We start from the raw sequence: 14,371 nt of genomic DNA, 5'->3' as shown, positions 1-14,371 counted from the left end.
GCACTTGCACACTCCTTGACTTTGGGCTTGCCCATGTGACTTGCTTTGGTCAATGGGATAGTAGTAGCTCCGATACAATGGAGGTTGGATGACACTTGTGTGGTCAAGCTTGCCTTCCTGAGCTCCGGTGATCTTCATGAGAAGTATACACACCTCAGCAGCCATTGCCCCTTCAGCCTAGACCCCAGAATGAGTTATGTTGTAGACCAGTTGCTGTGAGCAGAAGCTGGTTCAAGGAAGATGAGAGAGATGTGCAGTAAAGTTGACCCTTTCCTCAGCCTAAATCTTAGAACCCAGAACCTGGAGTCTGGTCTTCACTGGCCAAAGTGAAGCCAACTCAAGGATCCATGAACAGAAGAATAAAAAATTCTTTTAAGCCATTGAAATTGGGATGGTTTGTTAAATAGTGCAATTGGGCACATACCTGGCTAATATACCCAGCAAATCATTAAAAATGTATTTTATACAAGTGCCTAGGTGGCTCAGTTGGTGAAGCATCTGCCTTCAGCTTAGGTCATGACCCCAGGGCCCTGGGATCAAGCCCCATATCAGGGTCCTTGCTCAGCAGGGAGTCTGCTTCTCTCTCTCCTTCTGTCCCTGCTCATGCACTCTCTCTCTCTCTCAAATAAATAAATAAAATCTTTTAAAAAATGTATTTTATCTAGGGTGCAGATATTTTAGCAAGGAAGGAGATTTCGTAGTATCTGCCAGGAGCAGAAAAAAAAACTTTGTATTACCTCATCCTGCTTCCTACAATGATGCTCTTTCACTAACATAACAAAAGGTTAGTTGGAAAGGCCTTAACTGACACATCAAATGATGTAATAAAGTATTAATAATTTACACAATTACATATGCAGAAAATTAAAAATAACACAGAACATGAGCACAGTATGTTTCTGCTGTTGACCACCAACCAGTGCACTAACCAGGTGTTAGATGCTGTCTTTGGTCTTAACAGCCATCACCCAAAATGCTTCAAAATACTGGGATTCTCACAACAGAGTGAATTGTGATTAGTATGCATCAGTGTCAGTAATTCAACCCTGGCCAGAGACTGATTTAGAAATCAGTTCTTGCCTACGACATAGTAATTATCATTTGAAGGATATTTACCACGTACCAGGCACTGTGCTAAAGACATTTCATGGATTGAACTTCTCTCCAAAGAAACCCTTTGAGATTGGCACGAATCTTATCCCACTGCCTTGGCTTACATAGCAGTAAGTGGCAGATAGGATGTAAACCTATGTTACTTTCAAGGACAGCACTAGTAACCATGATTTTTTTTTCTATATCCACTGATTCATTCATTCAAGCAACACACACCCATGGAGATGCTTCCTGCCATGTATATGCCATGGAAAGAGAAGGGGGAGTAAGAACACAAAGTCCCCATCTTCCTGAAATTTACATTTTAGAGAGAAAAATATGTGTTCACAAATAAACAATTTGTGTGGATAAAATAGAAAGGGTCGAGAGAGTGTCTGAGGATGGTAATATATTTGGAGTTTATTTTATTTTATTTAAGATTTTATTTACTTATTCATGAGAGACACAGTGAGAGGCAGAGACACAGGCAGGGGGAGAGCAGGCTCCCTGTGGAGAACTACTCGATGCGGGTACTCAATTCCAGGACCCTGGGATCAGGCCCTGAGCCCAAGGCAGAAACTCAACCACTGAGACACCAGGCACCCCTGGAGTTTATATTACATAGTATTGTCAGGAAACACTGAGTAGATGTCATATGAGCACAGATTAGAGTCAGTGAGCCTTTTCAGGACCTTAAGGCGGAGCATTACGGAGCTTCTCTGTGCTGTACTGTGTGCTTCTTAGCAGCAGATGCGATTCACAATTACAGAGACCTTTATCCCCGCATATACTATTACTATATACTCTGATATATACCATCTACCATATATTATCTATCCTCTCTGATGCGGCTGGCTATGGCACACAGTTCTCACCAACCCAGCGCATCTGTGATGGCCGGACGAAGTTCTACAGGCTGCCATGGCTCTTGGAAAAGATTGTCTTTCTGTCTCAGGCATGATTTGAACATTCTCTGCTTCTTCTTATTCCAAGTATGTAACTGATGCCAGAAGGAAAATGCACATCCACACAATTTTTGCTTAAAATTCTAGGTCCTCTGTGAAACAAGTTTTTGTGAATTAACTCCCTTATTCCTTGCCAACACCCTCTGATGCATCTAGAATGAAAACTCTTTGAGAGTTGGCTATTTCCTGTCCCCACCACACCGGACTCCAGCCATGTAGCAGTGACTAAAGGCATCTCCAGTCTTTGGCTTTTTTTCTTTCAGTGTTCGCGCCTGCTCCACAGACCTCAGGGACAGCTGGCACATCTGTTATGGATGTATTTTAGGCTGATGTGAACCAGACATGCTTAGGAAAGATTTTGGTTTGGGAAGACAGTATTTTGGCAAAATTAGTACTTATCTGCACCATTCTTAGGGTAGACAGAGGGAAGCTGTCTGCCCAGAAGAATTAGTGTATTGAGGATGCCAAACTTAACACAGCGCACAATGGTAGCATAAAGGAGACCTGGGCAAATACAGCTTTCAGGATCCTTCTATAGCACAAGAGGCATAGAAAAAAGGCATCCTTCCCAGGAAATTAGCCTTGTGGTGCTGGTGTCTTCCAGAGGATTACATCCAGGGATAAAATATCAGCATTCTGTTTTCATATGGATTACCTTCTTAGCAAAGACTTTTTTTTTTTAATTTCCTTAAGGCTGGCTCATTTTTCTTCAAATTTCTTTAATTTCTGACAGTTATGGTCTCATTCAGCTTTGTGATAGCTCAGCTTGTTTCACCTTTAAAATTTTTTAAAAATATTTCTTTTTTTATCCATGTTTGCATTTGGGAGGATATATTTTTTTATCATCACGACCATCCTTACTATCATTTTTAAGTGGCCACATAGATATATAACTGGCCTGCCTCATAAACAACAGTGTCTTCTTTTATTGATGTTGCAGGATGGGCTTCTCATTTTCTCTGCTGACTTCGTAGAGTTGTTTGAGCAAACAGTAAATTCAGTTAGTGTGGATAGACAGGTATGTATGCACAGGCATAGAATCTTCTTATCCAGTAAATTGTTGCATTTAAGTTAGATTCAATTCTACTTCCTTTACCTAAGCGACCTTGATAACTCAGGATAATGGCAAATGATAGAGGTATTGATAGTGACTAAGTTTCAGATCTCGATAACTTTACAATAACTTCTTTCGGTTTCATGCTGTGGGAAGAGAGAGCTTCGTACTTGGAATCATATGACCTATATTTGAATCCTGGCTCACCCTTCTGTGACATTGGACAGGGACTATTTCTTTTTTCTTTCAATTCTGCAGATTTCAGCATCCTTGATTATGAAATGAATCCCTAACCTTTCTTCCAGCACCACAAACTCAGTGGTCAGCTTTTCCTCAAGATGATGCTTCCTCACTTGGTGACTCAAGAGTCCAGTTACAATCATACCCACCTCCTTCCACAGATTATTTGAGAACATCTTTGAAAGGTACATGAAATTAATACCATGGGCCCTCTTCAGAGAGAAGAATGTCAACACTGGAAGGTAAGAGTGGAAGGGAGATTTTTCACTGCACCCACCCCACAAACTTTATCAGTTTTGTCCTTATAAATAGACTACCAATTATTTCAAATAAATAGAAAAGAAAATTATAAATAGGGAAAGTGACTTGAGTGTGGGGGGGACCTCTGTTATGCTCTATTCTATGGCTATAGTGATTGAAAAAAAGAAAACTTTATCAGAGCCCTAAAGATAGAAAAAAGTCATTAGATTTTTTTTGTTTTCCTTTACTACTTTACAGTAGAAAGATTAATGAGTAATGTAATAGCCAGAAGGAAGACTAGAAAATTGAATAAGATGTATTGAGCCTCTCAGCATTGAAACTTGCATTTATTCAATATTTATTTGAACTTTATTTTGTATTTCAGCTAAGAAGCATGATAACCCCACAGCTAACACCGAAGATGGTAACATTCTCTGCATGCCCACCTAGCAAAGATGTTCCACAACATCTTTACTTCCTCAGGTGTTACTGCACGTTAACTGAGCTCTTACTACATGCTAGGTGCTGTTCTACCCTCTGTTAGTAAAGACATTTTAAACCATTCATTTATTTTTATAAAGATATAAGGCAGAAAATGAGAGAACTTGTCTTCAGCTCTTGGGAAACAAAATCCAATTCGACACTCACTTTTCTTATTGCTTTGAATGAATAGACAAATTTTTAAGCATTTTGTATGGTTTTGACAAATCATCATGAGTATTTTCAAAGCATTTCGGAAGAAAGTGGTGTTTGTGCTCTGTTCAGTGGAATTAACAGATGGTAGCCTAGACTGCATAGCAGCTATTCTGGTCATTACTTATTCTGGCACAGGGCATGGAAACGTTTTGTTTTGTTAAAGCTAATTAATCTGTACTGATACGCACGGAAGTGAATACATAAAAATCATATTTTAAAATGCACTTTAATTCTGGAAAAAATATCTCTTGCTTTCTGCTGTTAAACACATGTTCTTTACGTATAAATAGTACAAAAGTTACAATACATGAATTCTGTTCCATGAAATTTTCTTAATTACCTACACTGAGATTTGAAATTCAAAACAAAACAAAACAAAACAAAAAACCCCTTTGTTGTGACATAAAAATCGAACTCCATAGGTTTGCCACCCAGACCCTCTGCAACCTCAAAACCTCAAAATCTGCTTTCTGAAAGCCCCCACCCACCCCACCTTTGGAAAAAAAAAAAGTTTTGGCATTTACTTCAGACCCAGACAAGATAAAGTGGGCCTTCAGTTTTGCAAGAGCAGACAATTGTAGGTTTCCAATTTAGATAAGGTTTTGAAGAGAATGATTTAAAAATGGGTATTTAGTGAGAAAATCTTAATGAATGCTCACTCTTCTTTCTGACCTTGGCTACTGCCCCTGCCCAGCTGGAGATTCTCGTTTTAATGAGGCAATATTGTATTTCTGAGCAGCAGGCCCTGCTTTGAAACAGTTCTCTTCTCTTCGGAAAGCTCAAAGCTGCTTTCATGCAAGTACTATTGATTAAGAAATTATTCCTTTAAATGAAGGGAAAAAAAAGTTCCATCAGGGGCTTACCAGTGAGAAAGTTTAATTTTAAAAGGAAAAATCCTCCCCATCCTTATTCTTCCTGGTTGTCTTGACTTTTAAAGTATTTCCATTAACAGCAACCATTGTTCTATACTGTATTTTGAGTCACCATTTACTTTTTTGGAATCTGTAATTTGCATTTCATAAAGATAACAGGCAAAGGGCATTTCTGGCTTTCTGAATAATTAATCCAACTTTCCAGTGGTTCATTTCAAAAGGCCAGGAGGGAATAAGTATTCACAGTAGAAACTGAAGAGTAAGCATGGTACTTAGTGCGTTCTCTGCTATTCAGACACTTTCATGTATCACCTAAACTTGGAGGTTCATCTAATCCTGACCCTAACCCTAACCCTAACCCTAACTGAATTCTGCTTCATGGTTTTGAGCTTGAATCATAGCTAGCTTTTGTATCTGCTTAACAGGAGAATGGTTTAAGTCTTCTTTTAAATGCTTTTTATAGTGTAATATTTTATATCGGTCATGTATATAAATGGCTGGTTCAGAGAATGGCTCCAACAAAAATGGTCGAGACCATTTAGGTTCTACTTTACTCTGGTGCTACCCATTATAATTATTTTTAGACTCTGGAAACAAGTAAATTCTATTTTTTTTGAAGCCTCTACAAAAGCAAACATTATATTTTAAATACGTTACATGTTTAAAAAATAATTCCAGCTTAACATTTAAATATCTTTGAAATATCTTTGTTGAATTGTTATTCCTACCCCTTCCTCGGTGCAAGGATGATAGAAATAAAAAGCAAAAGGTTGAATTCTCCTTGTTGGAAGTAAGAAAAGAGACATCTCCCCTCATTTCTTTGATCATTTACTTAAGATAACCTAGCTCCAAGTCCTTTCTCTGTCTCTTTGAAATGTATGCAAATCTTTTTAAAAGCTAGGTAACTTTCTTAGTAGCTTTCCAACTCTGGACTGTCTTTCTCAAGGACCTGGGAGCCACCTCTTGGATACAATCATCTATGATGGTATGTGCCTACCTCCCAGTTTCAGGTCTAGGGTAGGAAACCTAACTGGTGGGCACCTGACTCCGAGTTACAAAATTGCTTCCTGTCATAAAGAAATGATGAATTTATTTTCCCTCTGAATAAAGCCAACTAACTCACATAGATGGTCACCCCCATACCAAGTGTACTTAGGATGAATTACGTGTGACAAATAGTACAGTTCACTTGAGGACTACTTATTGTTTATCTTGAGAACAAGTATGTAATGGGTTGTATCTGCTTGGCGACATAAAAGGGTAAGATTCTTTGCAATCTCGGAGCAGATTGCCTGTGATGTACAACACATTCTGGTTTAGTGCTAATTCAGTAATAAAACTTTTCTTTCTATGACCTTTATGGAGAGGGGTTTTGTGTGAGTTGGGAGGAGATTTTGTCATAATCAAAAAGACAAAACAGAGAAGCCCAACTTTTTTTTCCCCCTCCACAGTTATTTTGGCACATGTATCCCCTGTTCTGTTTCAGGTGAAATCCCAGCAGAGGTATTCTGTGTGCACCTTCAGGATGAGGGCGATCCCTGATAATGAAGCAGAAATAACAATGTCCCTTTGCCAGATACGCTGGCTGTGTTAGGATGTGTTAGCCAGGGGGTCTGTCTCACCAAGAGTGGGAGGGAGGAAAATCTTACAAGTCATTATTTTAGGAAGTCTTGGAAATGCCAGCACAGTCATTAAGCCCAGGGAGGAACAATTTTCCTTTATTCTGTACCAAATAGATTTGTTTTCTTTCTGTTTCTTTTCACAGAAGTCAATAGCTTGATAGCTCCTCTTTTGGATCCAATTTTAAAGAACTTGTGTCTGCTTTGAAGCATTTTAAGTCAGGCTCAATTATTAAAGCAGATGCTGACCACTCTGAGACTGTCAGATGGAAACTACTTAAAGAAATACTACTCACCCCATGGTGAGCCCAATTCCTCCAGAGATAGAAATTTCTGGAACGATGTCTGGCACTAGCCGCTAATGTGCACTATTAAAATACTAAATAAAAATCATCTGTTTCTCATAGGTTTAAGTTTCACATATCATCAATTCACAGATGAGAGTTGTTCTGAAATGTGTAGTCAGCTAGGAACATTTAGGAAGAAATACTTTATCCAGAGAATCCAATTATCTATCATTTGGCTTTCAAAATACCAGGGTCATAATAAATCCTAGTGTACATACTCTAAGGAGAAGAAGGCTGTTTGGAACTCTCTTACCATAATAGAATCATCTGGTTCTGATTTTCCCATAGAATCTCAATAGAAAAAGAAGTCTGAATGTTGTATCAAATCTGAGGAGCTCTGCACTCAAGCATCTGAGAAACGTTATCAAGGGCTTCTGTGCCTTACAAATAATAGGAAGATGGTTACCTGCCCGTTCCAGCTCAACACTAACTTCTTCTCAGAAATGTTGCATATAAATCTGTCTTTACTGAAGCCCTGATTTAGTGTTGTGATTTCACGTTGTGATAAATATATTGGGGATTATTTCTGGTAAAATGATGACGTTTAATTTAGACCTTGGGGTAACAAGTTCAAAACCGGTTTTGTTACCAGGGTCTTGATTGTGTTCTGTTCTAATGAAAAGATGGGGGAATAAAGTGCTGATACACCCGACTCTTCTTCTTTCAAGGGCCAGAGCTAGTGTGACGGACAAACCCCATTGTATTTGAAGAGCAACATACCCCTCAGTTAATAATTGTGAAGTCATTTGTCCATTCCACAAGTCAGCGAGGAATGGGGTCCCATGTCCCATACAAGTCCAGAGGGTGAGGATACAGAGATGCAGTATGGATGGATGACCTTGATAGTTGAGGGAAGCACAGAAAAAGCACAGGAGTTTGAGGGCCCAAAGGAAGGGTACCTGGGAGAAGCTGCATGGGGTCAAGTAGAATAAACAGGTAATAAGGATATAGGGCCCCTGTCAAGCAGAGGAGATCAGAGGTGGAACGGGAGGTGCAAGATATTCCACAGAGAAGGAACTTGCCACATTCGGCAAAGAGAAGGTGGCCTCCTCTGAGAGTACAGGGGCTGTGTAAGGTTCTGGCGGTCAGTCTCAAGTAGGCAAAGCCCAGGCCAGAAAAACATAATGCGACATCCAAACCCCTATGTCCAGATGATGCTTTGTTTTATAGGTGTTATGTGAATAAGTGTATTAACTTTAGTAATATGCTCTCTTCACAGCTGATAATGAATAGTGATAATATAATCTTTTAAATGTTTTAAGATACTATGTGTGTATATTATATACATATTTATGATTTAGTCCTCACAGCTCATACTAGTGTAGTCAGTTTACATACATATGTATTTATATTTGCTTTAATGATGTACAGAGAAATAAATCTTGTAAACACTAAATGAACACAAATTTCTTTTTTTTTCCTTTTTGTTTAAACCAGATGTAAGAAACTTGCTTTTTGCATATTTGAAAAGATAGAATTCTTTTTTGCTTTTGACTTTTTGAAAAAGCATAGTATGAGGCTGAGTCATGATTGGGCAATGTCACGCATTTCATCTGAGGGCTTCTGACTCTACTCAAGTCCACCTTCACAACTACTGCTTTTTTCTTTAAGATTTTATTTATTTGACACACAGAGAGAGAGAGAGAGAGCGCACACAAGCAGATGGAGCAGCAGAAGGAGAGGGAGAAGCAGGCTCTCCGCTGAGCAGGGAGCCCAATGCGGAGCTCGGTCTCAGGACCCCGAGATCATGACCTGAGCCCAAGGCTCACTCAACTGACTGAGCCACCCAGGCGTCCTACAACTCCTGCTTTTTGTTTAATAGTGCGTTGAGCCACACTTCAGTAAAGCGACTCAGAGTAGGTCTTTGAGTCTGGCTTGTGCTTCGCTGGCAACACAAGGGCTTTTCCTAGACAATATCTGATGGCTGACCCCACTCAGAGGCAGGACCATGCAGTGATGTCCAGCCCTGGCTGCCCACTTGAATCGGCTGGGGGGCTTTTAATATAGCATCTAAAGCAAGAGATAAAAAGTAAAAAAATGGTTTACTTTTTTTGAAAATAATGTTCTGGGAATAGAAATATTGCAGTTTTGAGACACTAGTTAGCAAATTTAATCTCAAGCTCTACTATTTATCATTTCTTGCCTGTATCACCTTTTTTTTTTTTAGAAACAACAACAACAACAACAACAACAACAACAACAACAACACGCCTGGCAGATGGAACTCTTGAATTATCATTTACTTATGCCAAGACCTAAAGGAAAATTTCAAAGTCCTGGGAGGCAATAGCTTGCATACTGACTTACAGGATATTGGATCAATGGAATTCACAGTAAATTTACACTTGAGCCACAAAACTACATTGCATTCAACAAGATTCATTTATTTCAATGTCCTGTTTTGAAATTTTTCGTCTCTTATCATTAGACTTCCCTTTAATGGATAGCCTGAAATGAGTTAGAGACATAGAGGTTTGTGAATAATTAAAAATAAAAATAAAAAACCTTGTTCTTCCCAAAGCTTTATTATAACTACTTATTTCTTATTGTTTAAAATAGATCATCTTGGTCATGTCAACTCTGAGTAAACTCTTTAATTCATTTCAAAAATTAAAAAAATCTGCAGGACAGTACAGCTACTACTGAGCAGATTGCTTATTATGCTCTTTAGAAATGGAATAATGAGTTGATAAATAACCTGCCATTGATAAATTTGTGTTGACTTTTTAAAAAGGAAGAAACACCATGAGACTCTAACTCTAGGAAACAAACTGAGGGTTGCTGGAGGGGAAGTGGGTGGGTGGGTGGGATAACTGGGTGATGGGCACTATAGAGGGCACATGATGTGATGAGCACAGAGTGTTATATGCAATGGGTAAATCTGAAACTAACGATGTACTATATGTTGGCTAATTGAATTTAAATAAAAAATTCTTTAAAATGCGATTTTATTTGAGTAACTATTTGAAATCAAGGGGAAGAAGAGGATTTTGATTAAGATGTTGGAAATTAAAGTATAATACCCATTACTAATTCTACACGTGATCTCCCCTTCTCTTGGCAGTAATGGTACAGAAGGACACCGTCAATGGTAATCCCTGACTATTTCAATGATAATCCCTTACAGCCTCCAGAGGCTGGAAGACAAGTTCAGATTCAAGTGCTAAAACAATGCACATTTAATACTCTTCCATTGGGACTATAACAATTAGGATACAGTCAATTGCAGGTAACATCAAACCTAACAAACAGTGGCTTGATCCTAAGGATACATTGTTAATCTCAGCAGAAGATGAAGGCATGTGGTCCCTATGGTATTAACTCTTGTGACAGGACTGTCATCGGTGGCCAACGTCTCCGTGATTCCCTTCCCTGTCAGGCTTCCAAGATGACTGTCTCCCCTGCTAAGCGTCATTTCTCACATGCACGTGCATGTCAGGAAGCAGCACAGGCAGGCGGTAAGAGATTCTCCTCGTGATTAGGATGGAATGCGAGGCTCCCTGGCCTCGGTGGCTGGAGGTTGGCTGGCCAGGAGGGAGTGGGAGAGCCTGGTGTCAGCCATTCCTACAACGTGTGCTATGGAGCCTTCTGGAAAGAAGCATGCTCTGGAGAACAGTGAGACACACCACCATGGTGTGAATGAAAACAGTAACTGGATTAGCAAAACTGTTCAGTTAAACATGTCCCATGATTCCCTTTTTCTGCAGCTGCTTCTAACGAGCATCTCTCCTCCTGTTGGTACCTCCTGATCTGTCACCCTTAGAGTATACAATCCTTCTTAGAGGATACAATCCTTCTTTTGAAGGTTACTTGATGATTTTGTTGGGCTCTAATACATCCAGGTTTCCTTGAGTGCTTGTTGGAGAAACTTGCTGTTATATGTCTGAGGTCTCGTGTAATAGGGACTACATCTCTTCCCACTCAGCATGCCCAGGGAAGGCCACTGGAGGCCCAGTTCTGGGTGTGCAAAGCCCAGCTGACTGGCTGGTCTGGCCATGAATTGGGGCAACAGATTAGATGCCCCAATTCACTTGGGAGGAGAAAACTTTTATTTTCCTCATAGTGAGGAAATTTATTTTTAGTACCTTCACTTCTGTAACTTCACTACCTCTTCCTGAGATAATTGTCACAGTCTCTTCAAAGAGAGATCATTCTCACCCATCCTTCCTGCCTGCACATGATACTGCAAAAATCTACCAAAATAACACAAGAGTGAAGATGATCAAATACCTTCAATGGCTTTCCATGTCTATAAGATGAAATCATAACTTCTTTCCTGGCATTGATATTTTGTCCACAATTTGGCTCCAATATGCAGTTTAGCCTTATATCCCATCATGCTCCAGGCCACCTGGTCCCACCATCCCCTTTCTGTCCCCTTGTCCATCTATTCCTTTGTCCTGGTTCCTGGAAGAGTATCCACCATGAGTACAGAAAAATTCTTCCCATCCTGAGTAGGAAACTGTCATTTTTCTATGTCCAATATGCATTTCTATTTTTCAGAAAATAATACCTAATTCTGGTTTGGAAAATGCTCAGCTATTTACCATTGGGGTTATGATCAATCACGGGGAGGTCACTACCCTGGCAACAGGTGGTGTAAGGCCAAGGCCGACTTGGGGACCCTCCCCAGTGTCTGTTCAACAGGTGGCACCTTGGACAAACCATGTTCCCTCACTGAGGTGGACCGTCACAGTGGCAGCACCCTCATGTAACTCTGTTGATTTTCCTTTCACTGCTGGTGACTGAGCCCAGCCCCTGGCCACCTCCTGGTGGTTTATTCTCTGAGCTGCCTCACCCACTTCCCATACCTCACCTTCTGTTTGTCATATTTATTACCTAGAGGAGCCTTTCGTTTCATGCAAGCAAAGGCTCTGATCCTTTATGTCACAGGCCGAGTCCTGAGTCACCTCTTGGAGTGCTTCCCTTACTGCTCTGGACAAACATGCATATCTTCCCACTCTGCATGGTTTTTCTTTGTGTGGCTACTTTTGCTTCTCATTGTGGCACTTACTGGTACACTTTATTCATGTTTTCTGGCAAGGATGTGTTGTGTGTCTGTCGAGGATGGAAACCACATTTTAGTTGCTTCTGAGCCACAGCATCTGGTCACCACCATTGGTGCTCTGGAGCTCGTGACAGAAGGATGAATAAGGACAGCTTTTGCCAAGAGTCTTGTGTTTTGATACATTTCCTCACAAGCTTATTTATTTCCTGAATGTGCCATGCCTTGACAAAGTATGCATGTGCATGTCCATGGCTGCTAGAATGAATTACCAAACTTAGTGGCTTAAAACACACATTATGGTGCTGAGGCCAGAAGTCGGAGATCAGCTTCTGTGGGTTAAAGTCAGTGTGTCAATGGGGCTGATTTCTTCTAGAGGCTCCAGGAGGAAACCATTTCCCTGACTCCTCGGCTTCAGTGACTGCATTCTGTCTTATGATCCCTTCTTCCCCTCACTCCAAGTTCTTGTTCAGTCACCAAGTCTCCTTCTTTCTTTACTGACCTACTTGACTTCCTTTGACAAGGAGTCTTGTGGTTACATTGGACCCACCAGGAGAATCACAATGAATCTATCTCTTCACTTAATCATACCTGCCAAGCTCTGTTTAATCTGTACGGTCATACTCACAGATTCATCTGGTTATCTTTGGGATCCAGCATTCTGCTGCCCTCATGTACATGTAAAGGAATGGGGCCAGAGGAGTGACATGCATAGGAGGAGAAGAGGTTTGGGATCCAGGGAAAAGCAGACAGGAACCAAAATCAGGCTACTAGAAGCTGCCAGACATACTTTCACTTGTATTCTTTTGACAAGAGCTTGGTATCATGGCTGCAGCATGCCCATAAAGTGAGGGCTGTCATCATCATCTTACAGATGTCAAAACCCAAGCACAAAGAACTTAAGGAAGGTGCCTGAGATCCTAGAACCACACTCCACATTGCTTCAATGTGAGTGATTTCTCTGATGAGTCTTCAGTGCTTGTCTGTTCTTCTGCAGATTATCAAATTCTGTGTCAACAAGCTGAGATCTTTATGAGCAGAGCGCCTGTTATTCATCTTGTCATCCTGGTGCCTAGCCCTGTATGTGCCCATTTATATCCTGAGAAGTGGTTCTGATGTTACTGTTAGGAAGACAACCCCTTCTCTCCAAAACAATGGTTTCCCAACCACCCCACTGTGTGAAAGGCAGACGTCAAGGCTGGTGTTATTGCCACCATCTTGAACTAGGTGACTTGGAATCAAACCTTTGGGCTGTAGGACATCAAATGTGAAGGAGCCCAAGGACATTATAAGGTACAATTGCTCTACCAGTCCAGGTCACCTGCTTTGGGGCACTTATATGTGAGAGAAATAGCTGCCCTTTTAAAAGCCATTTAATTTGGGTTCTCTGTTCCTGGTAGAGGAACCCCATCCTAACTGTCATGGGGGATAGGGTTGAATTGGTGGCGGGTGATGAAGGAAACTAGAACTAAGCTGCCAGGTGTTTTCTTGTCATCTGGGAGAGTTTTTATTTTAACAGACTACCAATAATGTTTTCATGATTGGCTCAGAAGCAGAGCTTGATTTGTTTATTCAGGGAAGACAACTTTGGGGCCACTTTAGAAGAAAGGCAGTCATGTTGTTCATGGAACTGAGGAGGTACTGGTACAGTAGCACATGGGAGAGAAAGTAGGACTAGGCCCCCACAGTGTTCATGTGAAGAGAGGACACAGTCCAGGGCCCAGTAATTCCTGAAGTAGAAACACAGGTTTGGAGAACTATTAATTGAGAGAGGCAAAGGAGAAAGGGTAGTCATTGTGTGATTGATGTTTACACTGCAAGCACTGGGAAAGAGCTGATTAAGGGTCAGCAGTCCCAATGAGGGACTGGCATTGGGCAGGCTCCTCTTCTCACCATGGGGGCTGCTGTGGCTGAACTGTGTCCCCTTCAAATTCATATGTTGAATACCCTCCAAATATGATTCATTTGAAGGTAGAGCCTTTAAAGAAGCAATTAGGGCAAAATGAGGTCACTAGAGGAGTCATAGACTCAACCTGAGTGTAAACCTTATAAGAGGAGATTAGGACACACAGAGAAAGAATACACGAGGACACTTGTGTCTGTAAGCCGAGGAGAGAGACCTCAGAAGACACCAACCTTGCCAACAACACCCTTATCTGAGTTCCAGTCTCCAGAATGGTGAGGATATAAATTTCTATTGTTTAAGCCACCCCACATCTGATACTGTGTCATGGTAGCCCT

The sequence above is a fragment of the Nyctereutes procyonoides genome, unplaced genomic scaffold (genome assembly GCF_905146905.1).
Source record: "Nyctereutes procyonoides isolate TBG_1078 unplaced genomic scaffold, NYPRO_anot_genome, whole genome shotgun sequence".
NCBI lineage: Eukaryota > Metazoa > Chordata > Mammalia > Carnivora > Canidae > Nyctereutes > Nyctereutes procyonoides.
The sequence above is the reverse complement of the archived record's forward strand: the minus strand, read 5'-3'. Positions refer to the sequence as shown.